The sequence below is a fragment of the Peromyscus eremicus genome, chromosome X (assembly GCF_949786415.1).
Source record: "Peromyscus eremicus chromosome X, PerEre_H2_v1, whole genome shotgun sequence".
NCBI classification, from domain to species: domain Eukaryota; kingdom Metazoa; phylum Chordata; class Mammalia; order Rodentia; family Cricetidae; genus Peromyscus; species Peromyscus eremicus.
In genome coordinates, this window is record NC_081439.1 from 80005328 (window position 1) to 80025327 (window position 20000).

Consider the following 20000-nt stretch of genomic DNA (forward strand, 5'->3'; position numbering starts at 1 on the left):
GTCTTGGTCCAGAAGCCTGACAAAGCTGGGGGTCCCTGTGTTGATGCTTGTGGCTCCTATTGCCATTGGAAGCCATAAAGAGGCCTGCAGTATGGGCCAACATCTGAAGCCATGTTGGTATTTGAGGGTCAGGCTGCCACTGGAGCCAAACAGAACTGCTGCCACCTCGGGGCCTTGGTATCATCTAGACCCAAACTGTGTCTGAGGATCATGTCTGGGTCCATGGTCCTACTTCAGCCAGGGTCTGTGTTGATACCCATGACTCTTGTTACCATTGGAGGCCAAGCAGATGCCGGGGTCTGGGCTGTATCCTGGGACATGTTGATGTTTGGTGGCTGTGCTGCCACTGGGACCATGCTAATCTGAGTGACCTTTGGTGCCAATTAAGGCCACAATGTCATCTCAGCTCCAAGCTGCTGCTAAAGACCATGTCTAGATGCATGGTCCTACCACAGCCTGAGTCTGTGCTGATGTCTATAGCCTGTATTGCAACCAAAGACAATACAGATTTTCCAGATCTGGGCTGTCTCCTGTGGACATGTTGGTGTCTGAGGGCTGAGCCCATACAGACCTGAGTGGCATGTGATGCCAACAGGGGCCTTGGATGGGTCCATGGTCCAACCACATCCAGGGTTGTGTTGATATCAACGGCCTAGGTTACCACCAAGGGCCATGTAGACATCAGGATCCTAGGCTACCACTTAGGACCATGTTAGTGTCTGATAGCTCTCATTCAGTTGGGGCCATACAGATAGGAGTGCTATGAACTGCCACCCAGGGACATGGTGTCATCTGGGCCTGGGCTGCCTCCAAGGGCCATGTCTGGTTCTGTGGCCCTACCATAGCTGTGGACTGTGTTGATGTCCATGGCTCCTGTTACCACCTAAAACAATGAGGACGGGAATGCAGAGTTGGCCCCACACCTCACTGGCTGCAGCACTAAGGATAACTGGCCTTGTACCTTGCCTGGGCAGCATAGTAGAGCTGTCCTTATTGGTAGAAGTGTGGGTGAACAGGCACTGAAGGCATGAAAGTGTGAGAGCTAGCCCCACTGTCTGCTACACAGTGGCAAGGACTAGGGAGAGAAACCCCCCCTTCCCCTTGCCACCTACTTCAGGTGGTAAAAGCTAGTCCTGGGGTCACGAGAGTGGAAGAGCTGACTATGTCCCTCTTGGGCTGCAGCACTTGTGAGAGCGGGCCCTGCACCATATTGATGGGGGCACAGGTGAATGTGCCAGCAAATGTGTCTGGAAGATCTGAACTACCCCTCATCTGCCACAATGTAGAAATGGCAATGGAGAGACCTCTCTCTATACCCACCTTTCACTATCTATGATGGGTGAGAGAGCTTGTCCTGAGGTCTTGAGAGCTGGGGAGATGTTTCTGCCCCTCATTAGCTATGGCACTCAGGAGAGCAGGCCCTGCACCTTACCTGGGAAGCAAGTAGACCCTGTTAGGTATGCAGGTGAACTGGTCCTGAAGGCATGAGAGCAAGAGTGATGACCATGCCTCCTTTTCTATGCCCCTTACAGCAGTTGGGAGAGTGGGTCCTGAACCTTGCCTGGGAAAAACAGTAGAACTGTCCCTGAAAGTGTGAGTGTGGGTGAGCTGGACCTAAGGGCCTGAGAGCATGAGCTGGCCCCACTCCTCAATGCAGACTGCATTGGGTGAGCTAGCCTGGGCAATGCTGGAAAGGTCAACCAGGTAATGACAATGACAGAAACCTGCCAGACTAACCAACCTAGCTACTACCCAGGCACAGAACCAGGGATATGAAATAATCCACCCCAACATTCACCTTTTCTGGGAACTGCTGGAGCATGGCAAAGGAACAAACCTACAGATTCAAAAGTGCAGAATCTATATGACACAGGATATTCAAGAGGATATTCCCAGTGAGAGCCCAGTATCAATAGTGTAGCAGAAGCCAGAAGCCTCAAACCACACCAATAAATGACTCATAACAATGGACATTTACAAGTAATGATATATGGACTAAAGTGTAAACTGTGTGACATTCAGGCCACATTACAGCTTTCATGCCAAGATTCTTCTGGGTTTTTTTGTATGCTTGTTTGTTTGCTTGCTTGCTTGCTTGCTTGCTTTTGCTTTGGTTTTGGTTTTTCTTTTAAATGTTGTTTTGTTTTGGAGTGGAAGTTGCAAGGGCAGAGGGTGGATTTGATGGGACAATAAGATAAGTAGGATCCAGATGGATGATGTGAAATCCACAAAGAATCAATAAAAATTAAAAACTAGAATAATGAGATTAATTGAGGAATATATATAAAAACAAAATCTAACATTTTTTTCTTAAAAATCAACTCAGAGGTATTGCTTTCACAATGATGGAGTGAAGACCTTTGGGAATCTATTGCTCCATAAAACTCACAAACACTGAAAGCGTTGTAAAAGTCAACATTTCCAGAACCTGACAAATTAGCCAAAGCTTTCTCACAATCTGAAGGACATTGATACAAGAAAACTACTAGTCCCAATGTGAAAAGAGAGCTTATAGGAATTTTATATTGCCCTGCTCATATTTACGTACTCCAGATTTATATTACATATAAAAACAAACATATTCTTTCAATGACTAAGTGAAAGGAAACAGATTTGATGTTCTGTAAAGTCTCTTCCCCAGGGCACTGTCATATTTTAACCTGTCCATAAAAGCCCCATACAGAATATCCTCATTATCTGATTTGGCTCAGGGCTTGCTCCCTAGGAAAAATACCTCTCCCCAAGGTGAGTTTTTGAAAACAAGAGACGCAACTCTTTAATGTTTCAGCTGCCTAACAGCTATGATATTAGTTGGTACAAACATGCATCCACCTAAATATCAAAGGGAAAATCTGATAACAACATGTTCATGTAGGCTTTCAAAAGTTCTGACATACACCTGGGGGCCCAGGAAGGTGTGAACACAGAGAAGTATATAAGCCCAGGAAACACCTGAAAGTACCATAACATTTCATCTCTGGCTCTTCTTGAGGCCCACAGTAAGAAGGAAGTAGAAGATAAAGCAAATTTTGTAAATGACCTAATAAATTTTGAAGATATAATATAATACACACATCCTCAAGCAATATACAAGACTAACTGAGTCAAAACATTTGACACAATCCTGAGCAACTACTACATGTCTAATTACCTAACTGGACAACAGTGGCACCAATATCTTAGATGTGACAAATACCAGTCTGATTAGAATTGATGTCTACTTAATAAGTAGGAGAACTCATGCATGGTACTGTAAACCCAGACAAGTACCCCTAGCTTCAGGGGGAATAGACCCAAGAGAAGAATCTACTACTACCGTTTTGCTAAATTAATATAATTTCTTACTATTTTCCAAATATCCATCCTTATGTTCATAGTTAAGTATAGCTCTTTTCCCTCATCAAAGAAACTTTTATTTTCAGCAGAAGGAGACTATTACAGAGAACCACAATTGGACAAAGTACAGCGAATAAGTGATGGTGGAGTGCTCATCCCCAAATGTGATATCAATAATGTCCTGAGGCAATGGAAATATCTTGGAAAAGGGCCTGGACAGATTAAAAGAGGCTGATAAAGACTTCTACTAACTATTATCTTCTAGATGTGACAGGAATGCTACACCAGTGAACTCTCAATCATATGGCTGTCTACCCAAGACTTCATAAGATCTTATTACTCCATATTCAAGCACGGATAGAGGAAAGGTTCACAAGACCTAATATCTACTTTAGAAGCTGCAGGGAATCTACTTCTACTGTGTGAAAGTCAGTTGTTTCTTTCTTTCTTTCTTTCTTTCTTTCTTTCTTTCTTTCTTTCTTTCTTTTTTTTTGGGGGGGGGAACAAGTTCCCTTATAGGTTGTCAAAGGTGAAGTACTAACCCCTACATACAAGTGCATACAGACAGCACTAACTGGATATATAACTGGATATACTAACTGAAGAGAGAGAGCTAGAGACAGGTAGAGATAGATGGATAGATAGACAGACAAATAGACAGATGGTAGATACATTCATTGATACAATGTCCCTCAATCCACCCCCTGCTCCCCCTCACCAAAAGGCAAGGCCTCCCAAGTCCAAGCCCTTTCCCCTGCCTCAAGGCTGTAGGAGGTGTCCCCTCGTAAGTAGTGGGCTCCAAAAAGCCCCCTCATGCACCAGGGACAGATTCTGATTCTATTGCCAGGGAGCCCCTCAAGCAGATCAAGCTACATAATTGTCTTGTCATGCAGAGGGCCTAGTCCAGTTCCATGCAGGCTCCACAGCCATTGATCCAACTTTCCTAAGTTCCCACTTGTTTCGTTTAGTCATCTCTGTAGGTTTCCCCATCATGATCCTGATGCACTTGCTCATAGAATACCTTCTCTCTCTCTCTTTGACTGTACTCCTAGAGCTCAGCCTGGTGTTTGTCTGTGGATCTCTGCATCTGCCTCCATCAGTCATTGGAGAAAAGCTCTATGATGACAGTTAGGGTACTCATTGATCTGATCATGGGCAAGCCAGTTCAGTTCAGGCACCCTCTCCACTATTTCTAGTAGTCCAAGCTGGTGTCATCCTTGGGGATTCCTGACAACTTCCCTAGCACTGGGTTTCTCTCTATCCCCATGATATCTCCCTCCATCATGGTATCTGTCTCACTGCTTTCCCACTCCATCCCTGTTCCATCTCAACCATCCCATTCCCTTATATTCTCATCCTCCATCCTCTACCCTCCATTGCCTACCCCTCAGCCCCAGTTCACTCATGGAGATCTCATCTATTTCCTCTTCCCAGGGCAATCCATGCATCCCTCTTTGCCTCGTTAGCTAGCTTCTCTGGAGCTGTGGATTGCAGTCTGGTTATCCTTTGCTCTATGTCTAGTATCCACTTATGAGTGGGTACACATCATGTTTATCCTTCTGAGTCTTGGTTACCTCACTCAGGATACTTTCTAGTTCCATCCATTTGCCTGCAAATTTCATGATGTCATTGTTTTTCTCTGCTGAGTAGTACTCCATTGAGAACGGGAAAAGATTTTCACCAACCCAACATCTGACAGAGGGCTGATCTCCAAAATATATAAAGAACTCAAGAAACTAGACATCAAAATAACAAACAATCCGTTTTAAAAAATGGGCTATAGAGCTAAACAGAGAATTCTCAAAGGAAGAATTTCAAATGTATAAGAGTAAGAGCTAGACAATAACAGGCCTGAGCTAATGGCCAAGCAGTTTAAATAATGTAAGAGTCTATATGTTTATTTTATAAATGGGCTCTGAGACTGGCGGGACTTGGTGGTGGGAGCTGGAGAGAAATTCTCCAGCAACAAATGGCGCCCAACGTGGGGCAAGAGTTTCGACCTAAAAACTTAGAAAAAAGATTCTAAAACGGACCTAAAAACAGCTTCCTAATTGTCTCTCTCAAATAAGCGGCAGCTGCCGGTTTGAGCTACTGGCGGGTTCCTAGCGTGCGCTCTCGACCTGCAGTATGGTGGGAATGAGGCCTCTGCAAGTAGCACATTAAACTGTGTGGTGAATTTAGCCTTTGCTAGTACAAAACAAAAAAAGAGGTTTCTGGGCTACACGCTACTTTGGTAAAAGTGTAGACCCACTATTTCTGAGAGTTATGGCTCCCAGAGCTGGCGGAAAGCGGACCGCCGCCATGTTGGGAAGCTAAAGTGGGCGGAGCCAGCAGCCACTGCCCCATTTCAGGCTTAGAAGGCTGCAGTTTAAAGCAATAGGCTCAAGCTAATATAAAAAAATAAGCCACGTAAAGATGGCTACCACACAGAGAATCTGGATTATGTTCTCTTTGATATTCGTAACTGCAGAAAAACATTTGATTGTAAAAGCTGTTGAGTTATGCCAAAATGTATATTTTAAAGGTACCTTGACTTCAAAATTTGGATATAAGGATATGTTGCTTTGGAAAAGAGTCTCTGCTTTTGTTTCCACAGAAAGCCAGAGACTATGGATTTGTTCCAGATTAAGATACATCAGGTTTGACCAGCCCAGACCCCCTAAAAGGTCTCCAGTGACACCATGGCCCAGATGACTCAACATCCAGAATGGTTTCAAGGCAACTGGCTCAGACGATACAGCCTCATGGACTACTCCATGATCCTAAAATTTTCTTTGTGTCCCCATAAGATACAGCGCCCCCCTCCAGCAGGAAATAGTAAGAGAAGCTACGCCCAAATTCCCAAATATACCAAGCTGGCTTTAGAGATGGAATTGGCTCACTCCCCCTCTAAACCCAGACATATTGCTCAAAAAAAAAAAAAATGGTTAAGAGATTCTTATGTCCCAAATCAGAAGAGCCCTCTGGTGTGGGACAGACAAAAACCAATATTTTTATTTAAAGCAGGTTGATTATAAATACAATCTCTTTCTAAAGAAAAAAAGGGGATAGTTTAGATATGATAGGATGAAAGGGTAGATTAACGAACCTACTTTTAAAGAGTAACAAATTGTTTAAAATGTTTTACATTGCTATAGATTTTAGTTTATTGATACAAATTTAAACTTAATTTTGTTATACTGTATATATATTTCTATTCTTGTTTGAGGTATTATGTTTATGTAACTCATTTAAAATTGTAATGGATAATTAAAAAATAGATTAATAGTTACTCATCTATGATAATATTTGTAGCCATGTTAGTTAAGTCTTCTAGGTATACATAGATATATTTCAGATAGATAGGTAGTCTTCAAACACTTCAAAGACCTACAGAATATGACATTTAAAATGTTTTAAAAGTTTAGACTTTTTGGACAATGAGACATGTCTGCTCCTGACAGCACCGATTTACTTCAGAGAGGAGGATGGGCATCGAAGACACTCCATATGGAGTTTATCTTCACCTTGACAAAAATAGCCATTTGGGCAAGAAACTGTTCTTGCCTGGACTGTCTGATCAACTGGACATGCAGGACCCATACAAAGGTGACCACTGAACTTTGCTTGACAAAATGGTCCTTCAGGTTCCTGCTTTGCAGAGAAAACTGCCAGACATTCTACAGGACACAGAGAAAAGTGAATAAGAGACTCTAGGCCTGTGGGCTGAAGACAGATGCCCCAACTTTACAAGAGAACTTTGAATGACTGTCCAGGCTGCCAGCTGTCTCTGTCTACCCTACAAGACTCCTAAAAGTTGCTTATATCCTTCTCCATTTCTCAGGTAGTAGTATATCCTTCTGAGGTCTTTGATATGGTTAAAGACTAGATACTTACAATTTTCCTTAGTTATAATAAAAGATAAGTTAGATATAAAACCTTAAACTTACAAATATAAGATAGATAGGATCTCTTCTTTAATATTATAACTGTAATTCTTGCTTGATAATTGTTTTGTTATATGTAATTTTACTATGTTAAAGTTAAAACCTTCCTTTTTAAGAAAAGAAAAGGGGAAGTGCTGTGGGATGGTCTGTATGTCAAGTGTGTTGCTGATTGGTCAGTAAATAAATCACTGATTGGCCATTGGCTAGGCAGGAAGTATAGGCGGGACAAGGAAAAGAATTCTGGGAAGTGGAAGGCTGAGAGGGAGACACTGCCAGCCGCCATCAGGACAAGGAAGATGTAAGGTACCAGTAAGCCATGAGCCATGTGGCAAAGTAAAGATTAATAGAAATGGGCTAAATATAAGAGTAAGAGCTAGACAATAACAGGCCTGAGCTAATGGCCAAGCAGTTTAAATAATGTAAGAGTCTATATGTTTATTTTATAAATGGGCTCTGAGACTGGCGGGACTTGGTGGTGGGAGCTGGAGAGAAATTCTCCAGCAACAAAATGGCCGAAAGACATTTAAAGAATTGCTCAGCATCATTAGTCATCAGGGAGATGCAAATCAAAATGACTCTGAGATACCATCTTACACCTGTCAGAATTGCTAAGATCAAAGGCACTGCAGACAGCTTATGTTGGAGAGGATGTGGAGCAAGAAGAACACTCCTCCACTGTTGGTGGGAGTGCAAACTTGTACAGCCACTTTGGAAATCGGTATGGCGGTTTCTCAGAAAATTAGAAATCAATCTTTCTCAAGACCCAGCTATATCACTCTTGGGCATATACCCAAGGAATGTTCAATCATACCACAGGGACACATGCTCAACTATGTTCATAGCAGCATTATTTTATACTTTATAGCCAGAACCTGGAAACAACCTAGATGTCCCTCAATTGAAGAATGAATTAAAGAAATGTGGTACATATACACCTTTATGTCTTAATAGTGAGTGTGCTTATCCTATTGCTGTTCATACTTAACTAACAGTGGAATGCAGCTTCTTCACCCTTCCAACATGTACTGAAGACCAGTGGTTCTCCAGGAATCCTGCAGAACGTCACGAACAGATTGGGAATGTTGAGACATCCAGCCTTGTGGATTGAGCACATAGTTGGTTTTCAGCCTCAAGCATTCACACAGCTTTTCCACTGTGTAGAGAGCCACTGTTGGACTATCTATCTCATACTGTGTAAGCCAGTCTACTAAATCCACTTTTGTAGAATATAGTCATTTTATTTGTTCTTATCCTTTAAGAACCCCAACCAACAAAGTAGCCAGAATAAATTATAGGAGAATGATACTCTCTTCAATAAATAGTGCTTAGCAAACTACTGGATAGCCACATGCAAAATAATAAAGCTGAGAATTTTTTAAATAATACACAAAATAAACTAAAAATAAATTTAAATTTTAAATGTGATATGAAAAATAAGACTCTTAGAAGAAGACACAATTGATGAATTTTTGTAATTCTTGAATATGAACCAGAAAAATATAATATAATATAAAATATAATATAATATAAAAAATATAATACAATATAACAAAAACAAGGTTATATGCAAAATACAGTCTACATAATGAAGAAGCAAAATACAGAAAAATCATATTGATATTTCTTTTCTTGTTACTTTCAAGTTCATAATTTAATTTTAAATAACTGAATTAAACAATTTGCATGTATTTAAAATATTAACTTTGATGATTTTGGATATAGATAGTTAAAGGGAACAAGAAAATTAAAACAATACATTAAAAAACATTAACACAAAAGAAGGTGAGAAAGATCAACAGTCAGGAAAAAAGACAAAATGTCTAAAGAAAAAAGAAAATAAACTTCAAAATGACAAGAAACTTTAAAATAATTACATTAAATATACTCATTAAACATTTCTGTTCAAAGGTCAAGACTAGGACAATAAATTCTTTTTAAAAAATGTACATGCTATATACAACAAACCATGATGGAAACATTAGTCTTCTAATTCTCAAACTTTGGAATTTGGATTGAGTAACTCCACCAGATTTCCTCTTCTGGACATTGTGTGTGTGTGTGTGTGTGTGTGTGTGTGTGTGTGTGTGTGTGTGTGTGAGAGAGAGAGAGAGAGAGAGAGAGAGAGAGAGAGAGAGAGAGAGTGTTCATGTATGTGCATATTGACAATTTGTCATGTTTATCTGAAGATTCTTGGTTAATAGAATATTGACTTGTGGTATAGAAACATATTTTAATGATGTTATGAGTTGGTGGTGGAGTTTGTGCTATTGGTTCATTATTATGAATAATTTTAATGATACTAAGGCCCTATTTCCTTCAATAAAATGAAAACTGCTTAATCTATTGTGTGAGCTATTTATCAAGGTATAACAAAATAACCAAATACTGCTTAAAGTTTAGAAAGAGATTATTTGATTCACATTATTTGCCTGATTGGTTACCAATAAATAGCTTATGAGAAACAAGGAGCTAAGTAACTCCATGTAGGACATGTACAATTTTGGAAAACGAAGGGGTATAATGACATTGTTTGGATGCTCTTAATATATCTGGATGTATTTCTACACAACGGAATGTGCTCATGAATTTGAATTCTGAACACATCTGTTGCATAAAACGAACCAATATTTTTCATTTTTCTTAAGAAATTTTCTACTCACTCTACATACCACCCACACATCCCACCTCCTTCCTCCTCCCACCCCCAGCCCTCTCTCCCAAGCCACCTCACATCCCCACATCCTCCAAATTAAGGTCTCCCATGGGGAGTCAGCAGAGCTCAGCACACTGAGCCTAGGCAGGTCCAAGCCCCTTCCCACTGCACCAAGGCTGTGCAAGGCGTCACACCACAGTCACCGGATTCCCAAAAGCCTGTCCATGCACCAGGGATGGATCCTGATCCCCCTGCCTGGGTACTCCCCAAACAGTTTGAGCCAAACAACTGTCTTCCATATCCAGAGGGCCTACTCCAGTCCCATGGGGGCTCCACAGCCACTAGTCTACAGTTCATGGGCTTCCTCTAGTGTGACCAATCATCTCTGCATGTCTTCCCATTATGATCTCAATGTCCCCAGCCTGCAGAATCTCTCCTCTCTCTCATCAATTGGATTCCCAGAGCTCAACCTGTTGCCTGACCGTGCATCTCTGCATCTGCCTCCACCAGTCACTGGACAAAGGCTCTATGATGACAGGGTATACACTAGACCGGTCACCAGAGTAGACCAGTCCAGGCACCATCTGGACCACTGCCAGCAGTCCAAAGTGGGGTCATCCTTGTGGATTCCTGAGAGCCTCTCCAGAACCCTGCCTCTTCCTATTCCCATGATGTCCTCATCTATCATGGTATCTCCCTCCCTGCCCTCCCACTCTGTTCCTGTTTCAGCTCAACCCTCCCATTTCCCTATGTTCTCATCTCCCACTCCTCATCCTCTGCCAACCCCCCCACCAAGTCTGCTCATGTAGATCTCAACCACTTCTCCTTTGCTGGGTCATCTATGTGTCCCTCCTAGGGTCTTTCCCTGTTAGCTAGACTCTCTGGATCTGTGGGTTGTAGTCTGGCCACCCCTTCCCTCACAACTAGTATCCACTTATGTGTGAGTACATACCATGTTTGTCTTTCTGAGTCTGGGTTACCTCACTCAGGATATTTTCTAGTTCCATCCACTTTCCTGCAAATTTCTAAGTATGGTCTAAAGGAGATACTTATTGCATGGAGACTTAGAACTGAAATTCCAAAAATAAAATGCAGTAATTTGTCCCATGATTGCCTGAATTATGACACATGATGATCTCACAACCTCATATAATATATCTACATTTAAAGTGAGAACATTGATAGGTATTAAATTGAAAATCGTTCGGATTAATTGGGCTCTGGATGTATGAAAACACTTTGATTAATGAATTCTCATGAATTCATTTATTATTTTTTGCTAGTAGAGGAAACTTAAATCTCCTAGTGGATAACGCTTTTGCACAGCCAGTTGATTTGACACACTCATCTCTAGGAAAAGTGATCTTTTACACATCAGTAGCATCATCACCAACTGTAACTGAAGGGTTTAAACTAGTATTGCCTTAGAAAGTGGTATTCTATTACCTGTGGTAGTTGTTATGCAGCACAGTGATGATTCTACTCAAATCAACCCCAACACTTTTCTTTACTTCTATATCTAATTGGTTGTAAGTTCCATCAGTCCATAAAGGCAAAGTACAAAGTGTAAATCATGAAGAGGTGTGTAGCAATCTAAACAATATTTTTAGTTTTTAATTGAACTGAGCAGAAATGAAGGTAACATACATGCAATGGATATTATGAGTGTGCGATAACTGTTAAAAACTTATCAAGTATATCAGATGGAGTGTTTTTAACTTGGGACTGTTAATCAGAGATTTGATATCTAATGCTGTAGCTCAAGCAATAAAAAACATTCAGTTCGGCTGGCTTATTGAAACATAGCAAATGTGTCTGATAATTAGAAAATCAGAAAGATCTGATGTCAATTTATTTATTATAAAGGAATACTTTTAATGGTTTGGGGAGATTATACTGTGAGAGTATATTTACAATTTTAGATGAATTCAATAGTATATTCCTTAGTGTCCACAAGTTTGTGTAGCTGGAAGTTTTCCTGTGTTCTGCCTAGGCCCTGCGGTTGGGATAAATCTCTCCCACCCATGTCCCACAGCAGCTTGGTCCCAAGTAAACACATAGACACTTATATTATTTTCAAACTATATGGCCTAATGGCTCAGATTTCTTTCTAGCTAGCTCTTACATCTAAAATTAACCCATTTCTATTAATCTATAACGCACCACGTGGCCATGCTTACTGCTATTTTCACATCTTGCTTCTCTTGCTAGTGGCTAGCAGCATCTCCCCCCTCTCCTTTCTTTTCCCTCTATCACCCTTGGATTTTCCCACCTGCCTCCAAGCTGCCTTGCCATAGGTCAATGCAGCTTTATTTATCAACCAATCAGAGAAACACATATTCACATCATACAGAAAGATATCCTACAGCAAGTTTCTTTACTTACTGTAAGTTCGCTGGCTGTTGATATTTAGCTTCATTCATTGTGATCAGATAAACTATAGAATTTCACTTCAATTTTATTATATTTGTTGAAACTTGTTCTGTGTCCTAAGCTGTGGCTGTTTTTGGAGTAAGTTCCAATAGTTACTGAGAAGAATGTGTATTCTTTAGTGTCTGTGCGGAATATCCTGTAAAATTTATTAGTATATCTGATTTCCTATGTCATTAACTCCAATGTTTCTCTGTGTATTTTTTGTCTTGGTGACCTTTCTATTGGTGAGAGTTGGGTAATGAAGTCACCTACTATCATTGTGTTTAAGTTGATTTGTGACTTTTAGGTCTAGTAATATATCTTTTATGAAACTGGGTGCATATATAATTGGAAAATTAATATCTTCATGGTGGATTTTTCCTACAATGAGTATGAAATAATTTTTTTAAATCTAACCTCCCTACCTTTGGTTTGAAGTCTGTTTTGTCAGATAGTAGAATAATCATGCCTGCTTATTTTTTAGTTTCTTTTACTAGTTTTTTACATAAAGGTGGTTTTATATAACCTGATATAATCTGCTAGTCTATGTCTTTTTAATTGAGGAACTGAGACCATTAATATTTAGTGCTATTGGTGCTAGAAACATGGCTCAGTAGTTAAGAATGCTTGCTGCTCTTCCAGAAGACCTGGGTTTGATTCCTAGCATCCAAATTGTGAATCACAACCATTTGTAACTCTAGTCCCAGGGTATCTGACAGCCTATTTTGGCATCTGTGGGCACCTGGCCCTGAATTTTTTTTTATATTTCTGCATGTGGTGAAAAAAGCTGTATACATAAAATAAAAATAAAGAAAATTGGAAAAGTCAGAATGATTAATTCTTGTTACTATTTTTAATTTTGAGGTGTTTTCTTAGACCTATTTTTATTAGCAATCCTGGCATTGTTAATTATTCTCTATGAATTCCTGAATGTGTTATTTTTTTAATTGAATAATATTGGATTCATGAGGAAATCGAACAAAACTGAATGAAAATGAAAATACAGCTTATCCAAACTTATGAGATACAATGAAGGCATTCCTCTTCAGAGGAATGTTTATAGTGCTGAGTGACTATATAAAAATATTTGAGATATCATAAATTCTTTACCTTAAGTCCTTAGAAAAATCAGAACTAACCAAATCCCCAAAGAGTAGATAGGCAGAGACAATTAAAATCAGAGAAAGTATGGGATGTGGATTCTTGATAAGGTACTGACTTAGCATGTGTAAGGACCCAAGGTCAAATTCACTAACCAAGCAAGTGAAGGACCTATATGACAAGAACTTTAAGTCCCTGAAAAAAGAAATTGAAGAAGATGTCAGAAAATGGAAAGATCTCCATGTTCATGGATAGGCAGGACTAACATAGTAAAAATGGCAATCTTACCAAAAGCAATCTACAGATTCAATGCAATCCCCATCAAAATACCAACACAATTCTTCACAGACCTGGAAAGAATAATACTCAACTTCATATGGAAAAACAAAAAACCCAGGATAGCCAAAAGTATCCTGTACAATAACACAACCTCTGGAGGCATCACGATCCCTGACTTCAAGCTGTACTATAGAGCTACAGTAATAAAAACAGCTTGGTACTGGCATAAAAACCGACATGTGGACCAATGGAATCGAATTGAAGACCCTGATATTAATCCGCACACCTATGAACATATAATTTTTTTGACAAAGAAGCCAAAAGTGCACAATGGAAAAAAAGAAAGCATCTTCAACAAATGGTGCTGGCAAAACTGGATATCAACATGTAGAAGGCTGAAAATAGATCCATATCTATCACCGTGCACAAAACTTAAGTCCAAGTGGATCAAGGACCTCAACATAAATCCAGCTACTCTGAACCTGCTAGAAGAGAAAGTAGGAAGTAGTATTGAAAGCATTGGCATAGGAGACCACTTCCTAAATAGAACACCAGTAGCACAGACACTGAGAGAAACAATCAATCAATGGGACCTCTTGAAACTGAGAAGCTTTTGTAGAGCAAAGGATATGGTCAACAAGGCAAAGCGACAGCCTACAGAATGGGAAAAGATCTTCACCAACCCCACATCTGACAGAGGACTGATATCCAGAATATATAAAGAACTCAAGAAATTAGACCTCAAAATGCCCAACAGTCCAATTAAGAAATGGGCTATAGAACTAAACAGAGAATTCTCAACAGAGGAAACTCAAATGGCTGAAAGACATTTAAGGAATTGCTCAACATCCCTAATCATCAGGGAAATGCAAATCAAAACAACTCTGAGATACCACCTTATGCCTGTCAGAATGGCTAAGATCAAAAACACTGAAGACACCTTATGCTGGAGAGGATGTGGAGCTAGGGGAACTCTCCTCCACTGCTGGTGGGAATGCAAGCTTGTGCAACCACTTTGGAAATCAATATGGCGTTTTCTTAGAAAATTGGGAATCCATCTCCCCCAAGATCCAGCTATACCACTCTTGGGCATATACCCAAGGAATGCTCAACCACACCACTAGAGCATTTGTTCAGCTATGTTCATATCAGCGTTGTTTGTAATAGCCAGAACATGGAAACAACCTAGATGCCCTTCAACTGAAGAATGGATAAACAAAATGTGGTACATATACACAATGGAATACTACTCAGCAGAGAAAAACAATGACATCATGAGGTTTGCAGACAAATGGATGGATCTAGAAAAAATCATCCTGAGTGAGGTAACCCAGACTCAGAAAGACAAACATGGTATGTGCTCACTCATAGCAGGATACTAGATGTAGAACAAGGATGACTGGACTGCTACTCACATCACCAGGGAGGCTACCTGGAAAACAGGACCCCAAGAAAGACACGGGGATCACCCAATGACAGAGATATGGAATGAGATCTACATGAACAGCCTGGACATGAGTGGGGGTAGTGAAGGGTGAGGGTCGAGGGAAAGAGAGCTTGGGGGAGCGGGAGATCCCAGGTGGATCAACAACAGAGAGGGAGAACAAAGAATAGGAGACCATGGTAAATGAAGACCACATGAGAATAGGAAGAAGTAAAGTGCTAGAGAGGCCCACAGAAATCCACAAAGATACCCCCACAACAGACTGCTGGCAATGGTCGAGAGATAGCCCAAACTGACCTACTCTGGTAATGGGTTGGCCAAACACCCTAATTGTCGTGCTAGAAACCTCATCCAACTACTGAGGGATCTGGATGCAGAGATCCATGGCTAGGCCTCGGGTGGAGCTCTGGGAGTCCAATTAGCGAGAATGAGGAGGGTTTATATGAGCGAGAATTGTTGAGACCAAGGTTGGATAAAGCACAGGGACAAATAGCCAAACGAATGGAAACACATGAACTATGAACCAATGGCTGAGGGGTCACCAACTGGATCAGGCCCTCTGAATGGGTGAGACAGTTGATTGGCTTGATCTGTTTGGGAGGCATCCAGGCAATGGGACCGGGTCCTGTGCTCATTGCATGAGTTGGCTGTTTGAAACCTGGGGCCTATGCAGGATGGCTTGGCTCGGCCTGGGAGGAGGGGACTGGGCCTGCCTGGACTGAGTCTACCAGGTTGATCTCAGTCCCTGGGGGAGGCTTTGCCCTGGAGGAGGTGGTAAAGGGGGGTGGGCTGGGGGGAAGGTGAGGGGGGCGGGAGGGGGGAGAACAAGGGAATCCGTGGCTGATATGTAGAACTGAATTGTATTGCAAAATAAAAAAAAATTAAAAAAAAAGAAAATACAGCTTATCCAAACTTATGAGATACAATGAAGGCATTCCTCTTCAGAGGAATGTTTATAGTGCTGAGTGACTATATAAAAATATTTGAGATATCATAAATTCTTTACCTTAAGTCCTTAGAAAAATCAGAACTAACCAAATCCCCAAAGAGTAGATAGGCAGAGACAATTAAAATCAGAGAAAGTATGGGATGTGGATTCTTGATAGGGTACTGACTTAGCATGTGTAAGGACCCAAGGTCAAATTCCAGCATTTCCGTCTCCCTCAAAAGATAAGAGTAGAAATTAATGAAATAGAATAAAAAATACACAATGAAAAGAAGAGGTGGTTCTTTGAAAAGATAAACAAGATTGTGAACCCTTAACATAATTAGCCAAAAGTAATAGAGATAAGTCTCAAATTGATTAAATATCTCTTATTTCATTTCTAATTTAACAGATACCAATGAAATTAAGAAAAAATACCATAAAGACATGTTTTAAAACCTCTATTCCATTAAATTGGAAAATCTAAATGAAATGACCATATCTCTAGAGGAATAACATACTAAAATTAAACTAAGAGGAAATAAATGAGTTAAACATACCCATAACCAGAAATGATATTGAAGTTGTAATAGAAAATCTCACAACTAACCAAAAGTTCAGAATCAAGTGACTCCACTGTAGAATTCTGCCAGAACTTCAAAGAATAATTAACAGCAGTACTACTCAAATTATTCTATAAGCTAGTAAATTAAACAAGGTATTTACTCTTTTGTAAAGCCCGCATTATCTTCATAGTAAAATCAAATACACACACACACACACACACACACACACACACACACACACACACACACCAGAAAGTATTGATCAATTCTTTAATGAGCACAAATACAAACATTCTCACTAAAATGTTGGGAAACATAATCCAAGATCATATGAAAAGTAACATTCAACATGCCCACATTGACTTTATTCCAGAAATTCATGGATGATTCAGTATGTGTAAATCAATAATTATCATTCAGCACACAAATAACCTCAAAGACAGAAATCACATGATCATCATATTAGATGCTCAAAATCTCTTTACCAAAACCTAGGAAGGCTTCATGATAAAGTTATAAAGAGTATGGATTAAGGAGACATACCTCAGCGTAAAAAGACTTTAAACTTCAAACATATAGTTACTGTAATACTAAGTAAAGAACATTTCAAAGAGTTTCCACTAAGATAAAGAACAATACAAGGCTCTCCACTCTTATTCACTACAATACTTAAAGTCTTAACTAGAACAATAAGACAAGAGAAGGAAACAAATGGAATATTTATAAGAAAAGAAGTCAATGTTCTTACTTGAAGATAATAATATGATTCTATAAATGAGAAACCCTAAAGACTCCACCAAAAAGCTCTGAGAGATGATAAAACACATTCAGAAGAGAAGAAAGATACAAAATTAACACACAGAAATCGGTAGCTTTACCATAATAATTATAAACATACTGAAAAAGAGGTCAGCAAACAACAAAATTACATTCACAAAAGCCAAAATGTAAATAAAATGCAAGGGAATAAGCCTAACTAATAAAATAAAGTGTCTCTAGAATGAAAACTATAAGACACTAAAAAACAGAAGAAGACAGACTCTCCCATGCTCATGGATTAACAGTATTAATATTGTGAAAATGTTTGTCTTACTAAAAGCATACTACATATTCAGTGCAATTTCAATCAAAACACTAGGAACTTTCTTCAGAAACATAGAAGAATTAATGTGGAGGCACAAAAGACTAAGGACAGCCTAAGCAAACCTGAAGAAAAAGAGTACTGCAAGAGGTATTACCATATCTAATTTCAAATACTACCACAAACACACAGTAATCAGAACAGTTGATTTTGGCAAAAAACAAATAAAAACCATTTAATGGAATCAAAGCTACAGATATAAAGTCACATAACTACAGTTAACTGATTTATCTCCTTTTAAACTTATAGTAGTTGTTTTGTCTGCCTGTATGTCTGTGAATCACATGTGGGTCTGGTTCCCAGGGAGGCCAGAAGAGAGCATCAGAGTCTTATGAAATCCCACTAGTTTTAAGCTAACTAACAACAGAACATTTAAAAAGGAATTTGAACAGAAATACCCTACATTAGTGAACACTGGTGCTTTCTGAAGTCGTGAGTTAGTATATGAAAATCTCTGTGACAAGCACAGGAGTTATAGGTCAGAGAGGCTCTAAAGGCACCCAAAACAATATAGGCTATTTCCATTGCTTTTGTTTGTCCACCATAACCAGTTGATAAATCTATATTGAGAAAAACACTACACGTTGGTTGCAGGACTCAGATAAATCAATCTTGAACTATCCAGTAAACACTTCTAGCTAGCTTTCACAATGCTGGAACGTACTATGCAAGCTGCTTGGGAAAAAAAAAAAATGAATGGTCTTATCAAGTGCTAGATCTGCCAAGCAATATGTGTCCACTACTGCAATCACGTAAAACTCTTCATGGGGGTAATTAACCACTTTCTTGATTGGATTTGAGGCATATTCCACAATAGAGTTCATGTCTGGTACTGTCAACATGGTACAAAAAAAAATAGGTAGGGAGATAGGTTATAGGCTCTAGGGGAGAGCCTATTGTTTTTCAAAATGGTCATGTTGTCAAACTGCCTTTAAATATTTATTTATGTTTATACCCATAGATCATAGATTTGTACTGTCCCCAAGATTATGTAGAGATGCTTTTTATTGCAGTGAGTAGTAAGAAATGTAGAAATTACATTACTGTTCAAAATGTTGAAAATAAGTGACGATGAGTGCTCAGCTATAGATGGGACCTCTATGTCACATTCTCCCAAGACCCAGGGAACATCACACAATAGGTGGAAGACAGAATTCAAGATCCAGAAGGTAAAAAGAATGGTATATAATGCTATTTTATGGACATGGTATTGCTGCTGCACACATAGCTACTTGCACCAAATCCACACAATCACCTAGATATGATAACTGGCTCTATGGATAGTAAGTCAGCATTTTTCTCCAGCCATCTCTGTCACTACTTAATGGGATCATAAACAAAGCAACCATAGTGACAAAATAAAGGACCAAGCAATCAAAGTGACATAATTTCATCAGCATGAACTCACACTGAACAAATCTGAATAGATATGACCACTGCTCACTGTACAATCTGCCTACCATAGAGGGAAACCAAGAACATTGAGGGCCTAGATATGAGCTTATTCTAAGGATCATGTCAGCTAGTTGCAGACAGGGTGATTATATTGGATTGTTTCTCTCGTGGAAGGAGAATAAGTTATTTCATACTATGTTATGCAGTTTCTCTGAATATGTATTTGGTTTTTTTCATGCAATATTTGTTAAAAATGTAGTCTGTGGAATTTTTTTTTTTTTTTTTTTTTTGGTTTTTCGAGACAGGGTTTCTCTGTGTAGCTTTGCGCCTTTCCTGGAACTCGCTTTGGAGACCAGGCTGGCCTCGAACTCACAGAGATCCGCCTGCCTCTGCCTCCCGAGTGCTGGGATTAAAGGCGTGCGCCACCACCGCCCGGCGCTAGTCTGTGGAATTTAAGGAAGTCTTATTCATCATCAAGATATTTCACATAATATTAATTTTTATTTGGGAACTAACTTCAAAGACAGAATTGGGATATGGATTTTTATTCATGGTATTCACTGGTATTAGCATATTTCCCACCATCTTCTTGTAGATGTTTGATAGAGTACTCATTCTTTTCGAGACTCAGTACTAGCAAACTGATAATAATTTGCAGAGGGTAGGTTGTTCAGGGCAGTTCTGTGTATTATACATCAGCATCCAATATATGATACTGCTTCTGGTCGTCAGGATTCACAGATCCAATAATCCAAAAAGTAGATATGAGAATAGCACTATTCACTATTACCCCTACTGACTTCCTAGCCAAATATTGTTTCC